At 39.6% G+C, this 14,728-nt stretch overlaps 1 protein-coding gene across 7 annotated transcripts in view; it reads left to right on the plus strand.

Moving 5' to 3' along the window:
* The window catches only part of NCOA7 (nuclear receptor coactivator 7), a 147,210-nt gene that overhangs the window by 73,540 nt on the left and 58,942 nt on the right, over positions 1-14,728 (plus strand). The gene's annotated exons all lie outside the window — the stretch shown is intronic.

Genomic DNA, 14,728 nt, shown 5'->3' on the forward strand with positions numbered 1-14,728 from the left:
GTGGTTAAGTTTGTGTGCTCTGCTTCAGTGGCCTGAGGTTCGTGGGTTCACATCCCAGGGGCGAACTTATATGCCACTCATCAAGCCATGCTGTGGCAGCATCCCACATACAAAATAGAGGAAGATTTTGCAGATGTTACTCAGGGCCAAGCTTCCTCAAGCAAAAAGAGGAAGATTGGCAAAAGATGTTAGCTCAAGGCCAATCTTGCTTACCAGAAAAAAAAAAAGACAACTTGGGAGTTTTATTTGAGTGGAATCTTAAAATGAGTCCACAGTGTTATACAGTTTCTCAGAATAATCGTTACATCTGAACCTGCCTCAGCAAAAGTGGCATATCCAGCAGGCTGGAGGTGGTAATCCTGCTGTACTTGGATCACCCGTCTCACACCTACTGCTCCCACCGCATGCCAGCCTGGAATACGTTCAAAAGAGGATGCAAAGAAAGGGAACTGGGAGTCGAACCTTGATGTGGCATGCCCGTTACAGTGTACTCACAATTGTGAGGCTAGAAAGAAGACTGAGGGGGTCTCTGAGAATAAACTGCATTACAGTATGTGAAACATGGGCTGGTAGCAGAAGTTTGTTCCATTGGTCTTAATTAATGCTGAAGTTCCTGGGAGACAGATCTTGTCCCCCTGTTTAATATAACTTTTCTAACAGTGCTCATCAGAGAGAAAATGGGCTGCTGTCGGGCTGGTCCTAAGGGTGGCTTTGCTGACATTGCTGCAACACAGGCAGGTGAGGTGTCTGCCGTGGAAAGAGTGTGAATGGCAGCTGTCCAGAGGGCTGAGGCGGTTCGCTTCTGTATTACATGGCTTAGCTGATGCTGTGGACGCTGCATTAGGATAGCTTTTTAATGTGCCGCCCTCTGTTGTGTGTGTAACACTGAGTCTGAAACAATACCCTTCACTCACTTCTTGATCTAACTCTCACTTGACTTCACAAAATCAGCTCAGTCATCATTTCTTCCAGAAAGCTCTCCCTGCCCTGGCCATCACGTGAGACTTCCCTTCTGCCTTGTCATCATGGATTTATTTATCTGCTTCCCTATATACAGGCTGCCATGACTTGGACCCTGTATTATTAGCTTTGTGTCGTTTCTGCAGCATTACAGCTGGTCTTTAAATGTGCACTGAGTGGATGAATTAATCCATAGATGAAGGAGTACTCTGTTTTCATTTGCTTGAGTTTCATGAATATTCTGGAAGGATAGAGGGGACAGGGCAATAGGTGGGTCAGAATTATCCTGTGATTTTTATCTGGTAGCAATAAGTAAAGAGATGTCATCATAGCTCTTCATCCTCTCTCAAGAATGGCAGTGATGACAACCAGTTGGGAAGTTTGGGGCCTTTCCTCAGGAGAATCCAGTGCTTAGGGGAAACCGCTAGGTGGGCCACTGAAATCCAGGGTTCCTTGTTCTTTCTACCTCTGACGCTAGCTGACAAGCACTCATGTTGGCAGGTTTCCTTCATCTCCTAGGGCTGACCTGGCATGTTCCCTAGACTCCTGTCGCAGGATGTCATTCTGTACCACTAGGTGGAGCGTTAGACCTCAAGTCATCCCAGTTCCAGTCAGTGCTGCGTTTGGTGGCTCTAGTCTGGGGAGCAGAGACGTTGAAATGGGAGGATCTTTTCAACCGCACTCAAGATTTTGACTTTATCCCACCCTGTCGTCAATGGGGAGGTGTTGGTGGAACTCCATTCACTCCACATTTTAAGATGGTAAATCTAAGGACAGGGGGTAGAAGTGAGTCTGAAGGCAGGTTCTGCTGGTCCAGACTGGGGCAGAGGAGAAAGAGCTCCGTGACGAGAGATTTTCTCGTGGAAACAGCAGTATTTGGTGAGCAATGAATGTGTGAGGGAGAAAAAGAGCAGAGTCCAGTACTGGCAAACTGGAAAAGTCAAGAAGGAAGATAATGAATTTGTGTCTGGAGATGTTTTCGAGGTGCCAAGTGGATTTGTCTAGAGGGACCTAGATTTCAGGTGAAAGGCCTGGAAATTGCTACTTAAATGTGAGAGGTAAATCCATACATGTGAAAGAAGTAATCCAGGGAACACGGAGTCAAAACAAAAAGTTAATGGATGACAAATGATAATGAATTTATAGAAAAACAGACTAGAAAGATCTATAACAATATGTTGATCATTGTTTTCTTTGGATACAAAAATTGCAAGCTTGGTTTTCCTCATTTTTTTGCGTATTACACATTTTATAATTATTTTTAATATTAATCAGAAAATATAGAGAACTGAATATTAGAGCAGAATAAAGCCAAGGGCTTTGCAAAAAGAACATTAGACAAATGTAGAGTTCTATAATCAGTATAAAAGAATTACTTTCTGTAGGCATCTATTTCCACATCTATAACATTACCAACCTAAGGAAGCATATTTTGAAAAAATAATGTTTTTACTTGTTAAATTATATTTATCTGTGCCTCATGTTAGCCTTGGGCAATAATTCGTTGCTCTCTCCTGACACAGAAGAACACAACACTTAAGATGCTGACAAAAGATATTATGGAAAGATTGAGTCATTAGAATTGCCTGTTCTAACAAAGTGGTGTGATTCTAAAAATGTTTTGTTTTTGAAAGGGGAGTAGGAAAAAGGAAGTGGAGTAATTACGTAAGGCAGATGGCATCAGATAAGTCTAGATCCAGCCCTAGTATAGTGTGTGGCATACAGTAACCATCTCAAAAGAAGCTTCTGGAATAAGTGAACCCAAACTTTCTGTGCTTGAACTTGATATATAGGACTCCCTTTTCACTTATTTTATTTATTTATGTAAACTCCTAAGGAATTGTTTGATAAAAATACATCTTAAAATACTTTTTAAGATTAGCTATTAAATTTGACACATGTATGTTGGAATGTTTACATATGTATCAAAAGATGTTTGGTCCATATTAAAGTATCAAAATATATTACATGGCATGAATTAGATCACAAAATTCTTTTACATTAAAGAAATACGTTATTCCTTAAGTGCACATCTTTGCTTCTATGGAAGTGATGATAGGAATGGGAATTTTATAAATGTGGATAATATCTCAGCAGGGAAATTCTTCAACTGAAACACAGGTATGCAGGTGTAAGATTTAAAGGAGGTGGAGAAATTGTATACATATGGGAGCACGCGTAAAGTGAAATAAAATATACTATTTTTTTAGTATTTTTATATAAAAGATTAATACTAAGAATTCTGGATAATAGAATAGATATTTTAAGAGAATTGGGAAGGTATTTTAACAAACAGAAAACACTTGAGTATGGCCAGTTTTGTGATTATCGCAGTTAAAGATTTATTTAGAGAGAACCTCAGCAGTGTAAAGGATGAATTGAGCTTTGTGGTAATAAATCTGTAATATCTATATTAATCATTTTGAATCATAGTTTTCCTTCCTGAATACAAAGGAAACTTAAAAAGAATAAAACAATAAGTGAAATTCTCTACTTTTCCTTTGTTAAACTTTTTTGCATTTCACTCCAACATGAAAGTAACCAACTACTTAATTATGTCAACAAAAATAATCCATAACCAATCTATAAATGAAAATTTGGGAGAGTTTATTCTGAGCTAAAATGTGAGGACCATGGCCCAGGACCTTTCTTCCCTAAGGAAGAAAGGGCACCAAATAAGTGAGGTATACAGAGTGGTTATATACCCCCAAAGAGGATGTTTCACATAGGATTGAAATGTCCCTTTTACAATAGTCACCAGACTGCTCTGTCACACAGCGATTGATGGACACAGCAGGGTGGCAGGTCTTTGTCTCAAGCTGGGTGGACACAGGTGAGCTACGTGGTCAAAGGTGAGCACAGCAATCAGTTCCTAGCCTAAGGAAAGATGCTTATCCTTAAGGAAATGCCAATGTGGGGGGAAGTTGCACCTTTATCTTAAGACCATTTGTTCTTGCCATAGGAAATGTTTAAAGCAGATGTACAGTGCATGCTCAATGGCCATGTCAGGCCCTTTTGGAAAAACAAAGTCAGGCCGAATTAAGTTTACACCAAATGGCCTTCTTGTATACTCCAATATATCCTATTTCTTGCCATTTCTGTTTGTCAATTATTTCCCACGATGGCAACCCTGACACTTTTCCTTACACAGATTACTTTTTCTTGAGGTTTTTAAAACCACATATGTGAAGATTTCCTATCTGTTGTTTGTCTGTGTTTCACATTGCAAGTTCAGAAAGTTAAAGTTATGTTATTTTGATAAATTAATTCCCAAACATAAAAGTAGGTCAAGCCACAAACATATAATAACACTGTTCTATTCAAAAGTGTGATCATTCTGGTACTGTGGAAGCTCAAAGAATCACAGAATACAAGATTAAAATGGAATTTAATGATTTAAAAAACATAATGATAAGGTTGAAATTTCTCTCTGGGCTTAACTACTTGACTTAGTCATATATGTAATTACATTCAGAATGTTCGCTGGGTTTATGACTAAGTCAGATGTTACAGAACAACTGAAATAATCGATTTCCTCAGATGTACAGTGAGATTAGTTCATTCATTCCACAAACACCTGAGGGCCTGCATGGTGCTGAGGCGGTATTAAGCTCTGAGGTAAAGTTCCGTGATAGACAACTGCCCTGCTCTTCTTGCATTCTAGACTTTCCTTCTGCGTGACTCATTTTAGTCAAGGACTGTAGTGTCTGTGATGTGCTTGAAGGAAGGAAAATAGCATTTGCGTGACGTTTTCCTTTCTGTCAAAAGAGGGTAAAACATGGAGTCATAGTGAGTATAGAACAAAGTTGAGTACAAACCATAATAGCGGGAATTCTTGTATTTATATTGGTTAGTGTTAATATTTGCTTTCGGTTTCTCATATAAAAACTCATTTCAGTTTACTTGGGTATTTTTTAGGAGAGTTTAGAACAGTGTTTAATTTCTAAAGAGACTGTTGGTGAACCAGTGGGCCCCTGGAGTACATTCTGCATGGGTGTTGCCTTGCAGGGCTGTGAAAGGTACACGCCAACAGGTGGCAAGGATTCCCTCTCCATCCTTGGGGTCTCCGTTATATCTGTGGTGTTTCTGCTTTCATCTCCACTACGCAGTTTATTTTTATAACCTTAAACACTTGTGGTTTAGCCTTGCACCGCATTAGGTTAGCCTCTTTGTTGAAATTCAGTGGAGTGGGAAATATTATGCCCAGAAGGCTTGAAAGCTTTGCTGGAATGGCTTTTAGACCCTTGTCGTCCACAGAACAACAGAAATAAAAGGAATGGGGTGGAGCTCATGTATTGCCTATGGGTACCTCTCCCACTGCACACCCTGGAATCTTTCTTCTCTAAAGCTAGGGTGGGGCCTCAGTGCCTTAGTTCAGGCTGCCTTTAGGTAATTAACCAGCTACCACAGACCTGGAGGTGATGTCATGAAGTCATTCAGTTTTCATTCTTCTGGGGAAATTGCTTCTGATACACACCCTTGAGGGTTCCATTGCTTTTTCAGAAGCATATTTCTAATGAATATTAGAGAGTAACTAAAAATCCCTCATCATGTTAAGGAAGTTCACTTTATTCTTAGTTTTCTAAGAGTTGGATTTTTTTATTTTGTTCTTTTTAAAATATAATAGCTGTTTAATTTCATCAAATGCTTTTTTGGTATGTATCAAAGTGAACAGATATGGTTTTTCTCCTTCAAACAATTTATATTCATCTATCATATTAATGTTATATCCTGTATTTCTGGAATGAAAGCTTTTTGCTTATGGTTTATAATTCTTTTAACACTCAACTCTATTCAAATAGCTATTTACTTATGTTGACTGAATTATTGTTAATAATAGAATTTTTAAGCACTTACTCTGTGCCAGGCTCTGAGATAAACACTGTATCCATCATCTCATTTAATCTTTTGAACAACATTATGAGATAGTTCTTAATTTTACAGAGAAGGAAATGGAGGCACAAAGATTTCAAGTAACTTGGTTAGCATCACACAGCTGTGAGAATATGTCAGGGTTGCTAGTTGAACCCAGTTCATTTTGACCCCAGAACCAAATTGTAATCGGAAAAATGTTTGGTGACATAAGAGAGGTGCCACATGACCTGATTTTATGATTAATGTCATCAAACTGTCATAGCCAAATGCACCAGTTCCCAGTATGGGGATATGCCTGTCATTGGAAACAAATTCTGTTTATAAGTCAGGATGCCCCTTTCTTAAAAAGATCTAGAGAGACATAGACAATTTTTGCTTCTCCAAATCCCCCTCATTTCGATTCCATGGAAAGCATCCTCCCTCTTTAGACAAGGTGTGGGGGGTCCTGTGCTGTCAGCCTCCTGTACCCCATGCGGTGATCTTATGATAGAGACAGAAGGAGTGGGGAGAATGGGTTGGTCAAGGGAGTAAGCAAAGAAGGGGGGACACACCCCTCAAGTAAGTGTAAGGCCAGTGCAGAATTGGTCTTGATGTAATTTGAAAACCTGATAGTTTTCAAAGTTCTGTTTGTACTTGTTCAGATCATTGATAACAGAAAGAAAGGCAACATACTGTCTTTTCTGTCCTTCCTATATCTATGTGGAGATTATGGAATCAAGAGCAGGGGATTCCCAGGTGTCTTTTGTTTCTGTTTTCAAGTACAATAATGAATAACGTCCATTGTCCTGCCTTCAGCCGGTCCCCAGTGGTCAATGAGAGCTAGATGCTCAGGTTTGAAAGACGTTGGTATTGTATCATTCTTGCTGGTTTTCCTCATCTAGCCAGTGCTGCCTTCCTTAACTAGCCCCTCCCCCGCCCAGCACAGAGAACTGGTGGCATGAGAGGATTCGGCTTGGTGTTGCTGGCTTTGCAGGTGGAGGAAGGGACCTTGAGCCAAGGAAAGCAGCCTACTTCTAGGAGCCAGAAAAGGCAAGGAATCTTCCCTAGAACTTCCAGAGGGAACTGCCTGTTGACACCTTGATTTTAGCCCAGTGAGACCCGTATCAGACTTGGAACCTACAGAACTGTAAGATAATAAATTTGTGTTTATTTTTAATTTGAGCCACTAAATTTGTGGCAATGTTACGGTAGCAATAGGAAATTAATCGCCCTGCCATTCTCCTGACTCCAGCATCCCCGTGCCTCGCCCGCCATTGCTCTGACTTCAGTGCCCTGCTCGCGTGTCGTAAACCCCACAGGCGGCGGTTACAGCAGGGGGTTTGCTTGCTCCTTACATTGTCTGTCACCCTGGTGTTGAGCCCCACCCCTGGGTGAATCCTTACTGCTCCTTTCAGTAGTCACATTATTGAAACCCTATCTTTGCCATAGTAACTCTTCCAAAATCTACAATCCCTCAAGCCCCCGATCCTGTCTTCACCCCATTACATTTTAGCGAATAACGTTTCCCTCCTTTACTGATAGAGTTAACACCATCTATCTTGAGATCCCTCCACTTTTCGCCTCAGGACTCTGTGACCTCCCAGTTATCCATTTCCAGGTTTCCGTCTCTCATTCTCTGTGAAGCATTCGGCAGTGTTGTTTTCCGTGGCCACTGTGACATTACACTCCTCATTTTCCTGTCTTTGTAATCACCTCCCCGCCGCCCCCCCCCCCCCCCCCCCCCCCCCCCCCCCCCCCGCTGCCATCAGTTCTGTTCACTCCCCACGTCAAATCCTTCCTCAGGTTCTGTCCTCAAACCTCAGATCTTCTCTTAAAATTGATTCACACCTTGGCAGTTGTAACCGTGTCTGAGACGTCACAGATGACCACTGCAAAGGATTCCTTCACATCTAGCCTTTATGGCCCTCCAGGCCCCAGACACCGTCCTGAACATCAGCCTCTTTTAGCCCCAGTGCTTGGAGAGAGAGGAGTCTTCTTTCAATAAAGGTGTATCTAGGCTCTCCTGGGATGTGGGAGCCAAGAGCCTGTGTTCCAGGCACTCCTGGCCCTCGTGTGGGGTGAGAGGGAGGAGGCAGGGCACCAGATCCACCTGGATTGAGGTCAACATAGGTCCCCCCACCCCATTTCAGCCCTTACCCTCCAGGATTTGAGAAACGAGATGGGCTAGGCTAAAGGGTCTGTGTTTCATTTCTCCAGGGTTTTGGTCGCTTTTGTCACAGTTACTTTCTTATTGCACTGGGAACAACCAAATCTGAAGCCTTCTTTTCAGAGGTGGAGCAGGTAGGAGGTTCGATGACTTTGCTCTGAATGTTTTCTGAGGACACCTGGCCAGCTTTCCCCTCCGGCAGTACATACTCTTACATCATTTGCTTCACATTCCCATGAGCAAGAGGGTCAGAATTTGGGTAGGTATAAAGGTCTGAGGAGGCCTGAAGCTGGAAGTTGAGGTGTCAGTGTCTCTGGGAGATAGTTCCACCCTTGGGAATGGTCATGGGTACTCGCCTGAAACGCTGCAGGGGGAGCACCATCCTGAAGCACGGCCAAGAAGCCCTTTCCCCAGGCAGCTTGGGTCTCTTCCCAGCTCTCTTCAGGGCCAGAAACTTCTCCAGTGCTCTGTGGACTATGTGCTGCGGAACCTGTCTGGGTAAGGTATACAAGACTTCATTTACTGAGACACATAGTCTCAAACTTACTGCAAAAAAATATTTAGAAAGCAATATGAAAGCTTACCTTGTGGTATAATGACATGAAGACAATTAGGATTTAGAATGTGCCGGTGACCTCTCTGCTTTCTCTATTGAGTCAACTGTAAAGCGTAGTGTTCCATTTGTGACTTTGATAGGTTCATGTGATTTTTCCAGTATGATGTTCTATCAGTGAAAATGTTGGCCGCAATCAAATTCATCAGGCTCACGGATCTATATTAGGAAGTTTATTTAAGTATATACACTGGCTATCATATTAAGGCACAAGGCTTTCAAAGATGGGTAGGTACATCATTCATGGTCCTTACCTCAAGAATTTCAAAATCTTAGACTCTGGAGGGAAGGCTTTTTTTTTTTCTTTTAGTAATATTACTATGAGATTTGTCTGGCCTACCCCCCTGGGCCAAAGGAAAGTAATGTAATTTTTGTACTAATTCAGGTATACATAGTTAAGTTTATCCTGAAAGGTTCTGCCGGCACCCGTTTTTCCTTTGCAGCCGAGCAATATGGAAACTCACAATTTGCTTGCTTGTCACAGTGCTCCCACTGGGACCAGAGATAATTATGCACAGCTTATAGAAGGGTGTGAACCACAAGCTGCCACCATGAGAAGAGGAAGCTTAGGCTCTAGAAATAGGAAGCACCTACAAAAGGAAGTGAAGAGACTGTTCTCAAAGCAAGAGCACCCAAGTGACAGCTGTTTATGGCGATAATGGGAAGGGCAGGATTGCGGGACAAAGGGAGCAGAGCTGAGACATTCAAAGGAGTGAACACCAGTGAGGTCATAAGAGTTGTAAAATGCGATGATTGGGTTTTCCAATAGGCTGTGTGGACTCTCCCGATCTACAGGATCTGGAGATCTAAAACACAGGCAGTAGCCTCATCCTGAAGGAATTTAGATGTGGCCGCCTGAAGGTAGGGAGGTCATTTTGTATAGTCCTTTGGTTCTATGTATGGATCTATTGGGACATACGAATGTCTAGAAAAGGACTCAATAGCAGCACCTATTTTTTTTTTCTTGGTTTTTACTTTTAAATAATGTAAAGGAAATATTTAAAAGTCAGATAAATCCCATGTGAATTAACTGTTTTCCTGTTTCTGTGTTACCTTCCAGTTCTTGTCTCGTACACCTGTATTTGTTGTATAGATGAAATGATATTGTTGATCTGTGTGTATGTGGGGACGTGGGACCTCAGATGTAAGGGGCTGAGTTAATCATACTTCTCAGTTCATGGCATGTCATCACTGGTCAGAGCTGGGCTCCCTGTTATTTATTCATTAATTCCCTTTTATCCTCATTCCCCTCTCCCATTTCTCTCCCCCATTCTATTCTGTTGTGTTCAGTGTATATAGGCTTCTATTTGTATATGGTCTTGAAAAATGTGCGCATCTATTTTAAATATTTGTAATGATAGTCTGTACATCCGTTTCTGTTTCTCTTGATGTAAGCATGTTGCTGTGTATATTCTGGCTCGTTATTTCTAATTACTGCCTAGAATCTCAGAGCATATCTACCACATTTTGCTTACCATCCAGCTCCTCACTGCCACAGATGATGCTGTGATGCACCTCCTCAAGCAGGTGACTTGGTGAATGTACATGAAGTGTATTCCTCCTGGGAGAGGATGTATGTCTGTGAGTTAGATTGCTGACTCATACGGGCTATATATACTTATTTGCTGGAACAGCTGTACCAGTTTACATTCTCAGTAGCACTTCACATCTCTGCCAACACGTATTATCCAGCTTTCTGATTTTCGCTGTGCTAATAGGTGTACAATAATACCTTCTTAATTTGCAATTTTCTTCTTTTTTTAATTGTCACATTAGTTTATAACATATAAATTTCAGGTGTACATTATTATATTTCGACTTCTGTATAGATTACATCATGTTCACCACCAAAAGACTAGTTGCCATCCATCACCGTACAAATTTTCCCTTTTCCCCCTTTCGCCCTCCCCTCACCCCCCCTTCTCTCTGGTAATCACCAGTCTATTCCCTCTATCTACGTGTTTGTTGTTGTTGTTGTTTTATCTTCGACATATGAGTAAAATCATACAGTAATTATCTTTCTCTGTCTGACTTACTTTACTTAGCATGATACCCTCAAGGTCCATCCATGTTGTCACAAATGGCAAGGTTTCATCTTTTTTATAGCTGAGTAGTATTCAATTGTGTACATACCACATCTTCTTTATCCATTTGTCTATTGATGGACACATAGGTGGTTTCCAAGTCTTGGTTATTGTGAATAATACTGCAGTGAACATGGGGTGCATATATCTTTTCAAATTAGTGTTTTTGTGTTCTTTGGATAAATACCCAGAAATGGAATTACTGGATCATATGTAGTTCTATTTTTAATTTTTTGAAGAATCTCCATACTGTTTTCCATAGTGGCTGCACAGTTTACCTTCCCACCAGGAGCATATGAGGCTTCCCTTTTCTCCACATCCTCTCCAACACTTATTTCTTGTCTTTTTAATAATAGCCATTTTGATGGGCCTGAGATGGTATCTCATCATGGTTTTGATTTGCATTTCCCCCCAGAATTAGTGATGTTGAACTTCTTGATCATGCGCCTGTTGTACGTCTGTATATCTTCTATGAAAATATATGTGTTCAGATCCTCTGCCGATTTTTTAATTGGGTTGTCGGTATTTTGTTGTTGTTGAGTTGTATGAGTTCTTTATGTATTTTGGATATTAATCCCTTACCAGATATATGATTTGCAAAGATCTTCTCCCAGTTGGTAGGTTGTCTTTTCTTTTTGTTGATGGTTTCTTTTGCCATGCAGAAGCTTTTTCATTTGATGTAGTCCCATTTGTTTTTCTTTTGTTTCTCTTGCCTGAAGAGACATATTCAAAAAGATACTGCTAAAACTGATGTCAAAGAGCATTCTGCTTTTGTTTTCTTCTAGGAGTTTTATGGTTTTATGTTCAAGGCTTTAATCCATTCTGAGTTAGTTTTTATGTATGGTGTAAGATAGCAGTCTACTTTCATTCTTTGGCTTGTGACTGTCGGGTTTTCCCAGCACCATTTATTGAAGAGACCTTCCCTTCTCCATTGCATCTTCTTGGCCTCTTTGTCAAAAATTAGCTGTCTGTAAATATGTGGTTTTATTTGTGAGCTTTCAATTCTGTTCCATTGATCTGTGCGTCTGTTTTTGTGCCAGTACTATGCTGTTTTGATTACTACAGCTTTAGTATACTTTGAAATCAGGAATTGTGATGCCTCCAGCTTTGTTCTTTTTTTCTCAGGATTGATTTGGCTATTTGGGGTCTTTGGTTGTTCCACATAAATTTTAGGATTCTTTGTTCTATTTCTGTGAAAAATGTCATTGGGACTTTGATAGGGATTACCTTGAATCTGTAGATTCCTTTAGGTAGTGTGAACATTTTAACTATGTTAATTTGGCTAATCCATGAGCATGGAACATCTTTCCATTTCTTTGTGTCTTCTTTGATTTCTTTCAACAATGTCTTATTGTTTTCAGTGTATAGGTCTTTCACCTCCTTGGTTAAATTTATTCCTAGGTGTTTTATTCTTTTTATTACGATTGTAAATGAGATTATATTCTTGATTTCTCTGTCTGCTGTTTTGTTGTTTGTATATAGAAATGCTCCTGACTTGTGTATGTTGATTTTGTACTGTGTGACTTTACTGTATTCATTTATTATTTCTAATAGTTCTTTGGTGAGTTCTGTAGGATTTTCTATGTAGAAAATCATGTCATCTGCAAATAATGACAATTTTACTTCTTCCTTTCCAATTTGAATCCCTTTTATTTGTTTTTCTTGCCTAATTGCTCTGGCTAAGACTTTAAATACTGTATTGAATAAGAGTAGTGAAAGTGGGCATCTTTGTCTGGTTCCTGTTCTTAGAGCAATAGCTTTCAGTTTTTCACTGTTGAGTATGATGGTGGCTGTAGGTTTGTCATATATGGCCTTTCTTATGTTGAGGTGCTTTCCTTCTATACCCATTTTATTCAGTTTTTATCATAATCAATGCTGAGTCTTGTTGAATGCTTTCTCTGCATCTATTTAGATGAGCATGTGATTTTTATTCATTTTGCAAATGTAGTGTATCGTGTTGATTGATTTATGGGTGTTGAACCTTCCCTGCATCACTGGAATGAAACCCACTTGATCGTAGTGTACGATCCTTTTAATGTATTATTATATTCAATTTGCTAATATTTTGTTGAGGATTTTTACGTGTATTTTTATCAGCAATACTGGCCTGTAATTTTCTTTTTTTGTATTGTCTTTGTCTGGTTTTGGTATCAGGATAATATTGACCACGTAAAATGAGTTAGAAAGCATTCCCTCCACTTCAGTTTTTTGGAAGAGTTGGAAAAGGATAATAAATCTTCTTTACTTTTATTTTTATTTTTTGAGAGTGAGGAATATTGACCCTGACCTAATATCTGTTGCCAATCTTCCTCTTTTTTTGCTTGAGGAAGATTGTTGCTGAGCTAACATCTGTGCTGATCTTCCTCTAGTTTGTATGTGGGATGCCACCACAGCATGGCTTGATGAGCAGTGTGTGGGTCCATGACAAAGATCTGAACCCGGAAACCCCTGGCTGCTGAAGTGGAGCACATGAACTTAACCACTACACCACTGGGCTGGCCCCTTAAATCTTCTTTGAACGTTTGGAGGAATTCACCAGGAAAGCCATCTGGTCCTGGACTATTCTTTCTTGGGAAGGTTTTGATTACTGTTTCAATCTTCTTATTAGTGATTGGTCTATTTGGAGTCTCTATTTCTTCTTGATTTGGTTTTGGAAGGTTGTATGATTCTCAAAATTTATCCATTTCTTCTAGATTATCCAATTTGTTGGTGTCTAGTATTCTCTTATAATCCTTTGTATTTCTGTGGTCTCCATTGTAATTTCTCCTCTTTCACTTCTGATTTTATTTATTTAAGCCTTCTCTCTTTTTTTTTCTTGAGGAGTCTAGCTAGAGGTTTGTCAATTTTGTTTATCTTTCCAAAGAACCAGCTCTCAGTTTCATTAATTTTTTTCTATTGTTTCTTTAGTCTCTATTTCATGTATTTCTACTCTGATTTTTATTATTTCCTTCCTTCTTCTGATTTTGGGCTTTGTTTGTTCTTCTTTTTCCAGTTCCTTTAGATCTACTGTTCAGTTGTTTATTTGAGATTTTTCTTGTTTATTAAGGTAGGCCTGTACTGTTATAAACTTCCATCTTAGTACCGTTTTTGCTGTATTCCCTAGGTTTTGGTATGTCGAATTTTCATTTTCATTTGTCTCTAGGTATTTTTTTATTTCTCCTTTGATTTATGTTTTGACCCAGTAGTTATTCAGTAGCAAGTTTTTAAAATCTCCACGTATTTGTGACTTTTCTGACTTTTTTTCTTATAGTTGATTTCTAGTTTCATACTGTTGTGGTCGTAAAAGATGCTTGATATGATTTCAGTCTTCTTAAATTTATTGAGACTTGTTTTGTGGCCTGATATGTGATCTGTCCTGGAGAATGTTCCATGCGCATTCAAAAAGAATGTGTATTCCTTAGTTTTCGGATGGTACATTCTGTATATATCTATTAAATCCATCTGGTCTAATGTGTCATTTAAGGCCAGTTTTTCCTTATTATCTTCTGTCTGGATGATCTATCCATTGATTTAAATGGGGTGTTAAAGTTTCCTACTATTGTTGTGTTACTGTCTATTTCTCCTTTTGTGTCTGTTGATATTTGCGTTATGTATTTAGGTGCTCCTATGTTGGGCGTGTAGATATTTATAAGTGTTATGTCCTCTTTAGATTGGTCCCTTTATCATTATGTGGTGCCCTTCTTTGTCTCTTGCTGCAGTTTTTGTTTTAAAGTCTACTTTGTCTGATGTAAGTATTACTACCCCAGCTTTCTTTTCATTTCCATTTGCATGGACTATCCTCTTCCATCTCTTCACTTTCAGTCTTTGAGTGTCTTTAGGTCTGAAATGTGCCTCTTGTATGCAGCATATATACGGGTCTTATTTTTTTAATCCATTCAGCCACTCTGTCTTTTTTTTTTTTATTAAGGTTATGAAAGTTAACATCCTTGTGAAATTACAGTTGTACAACATTATTAGTCATGTTGTAGGTACACCACTTCACCCCTAGTGCCCTGCCCCCACCACCCTTTCCCCTGGCAACCACTGATCAATTCTCTTTGTCCATATGTT

The sequence above is a fragment of the Equus asinus genome, chromosome 24, assembly GCF_041296235.1.
Source record: "Equus asinus isolate D_3611 breed Donkey chromosome 24, EquAss-T2T_v2, whole genome shotgun sequence".
Classification (NCBI taxonomy): domain Eukaryota; kingdom Metazoa; phylum Chordata; class Mammalia; order Perissodactyla; family Equidae; genus Equus; species Equus asinus.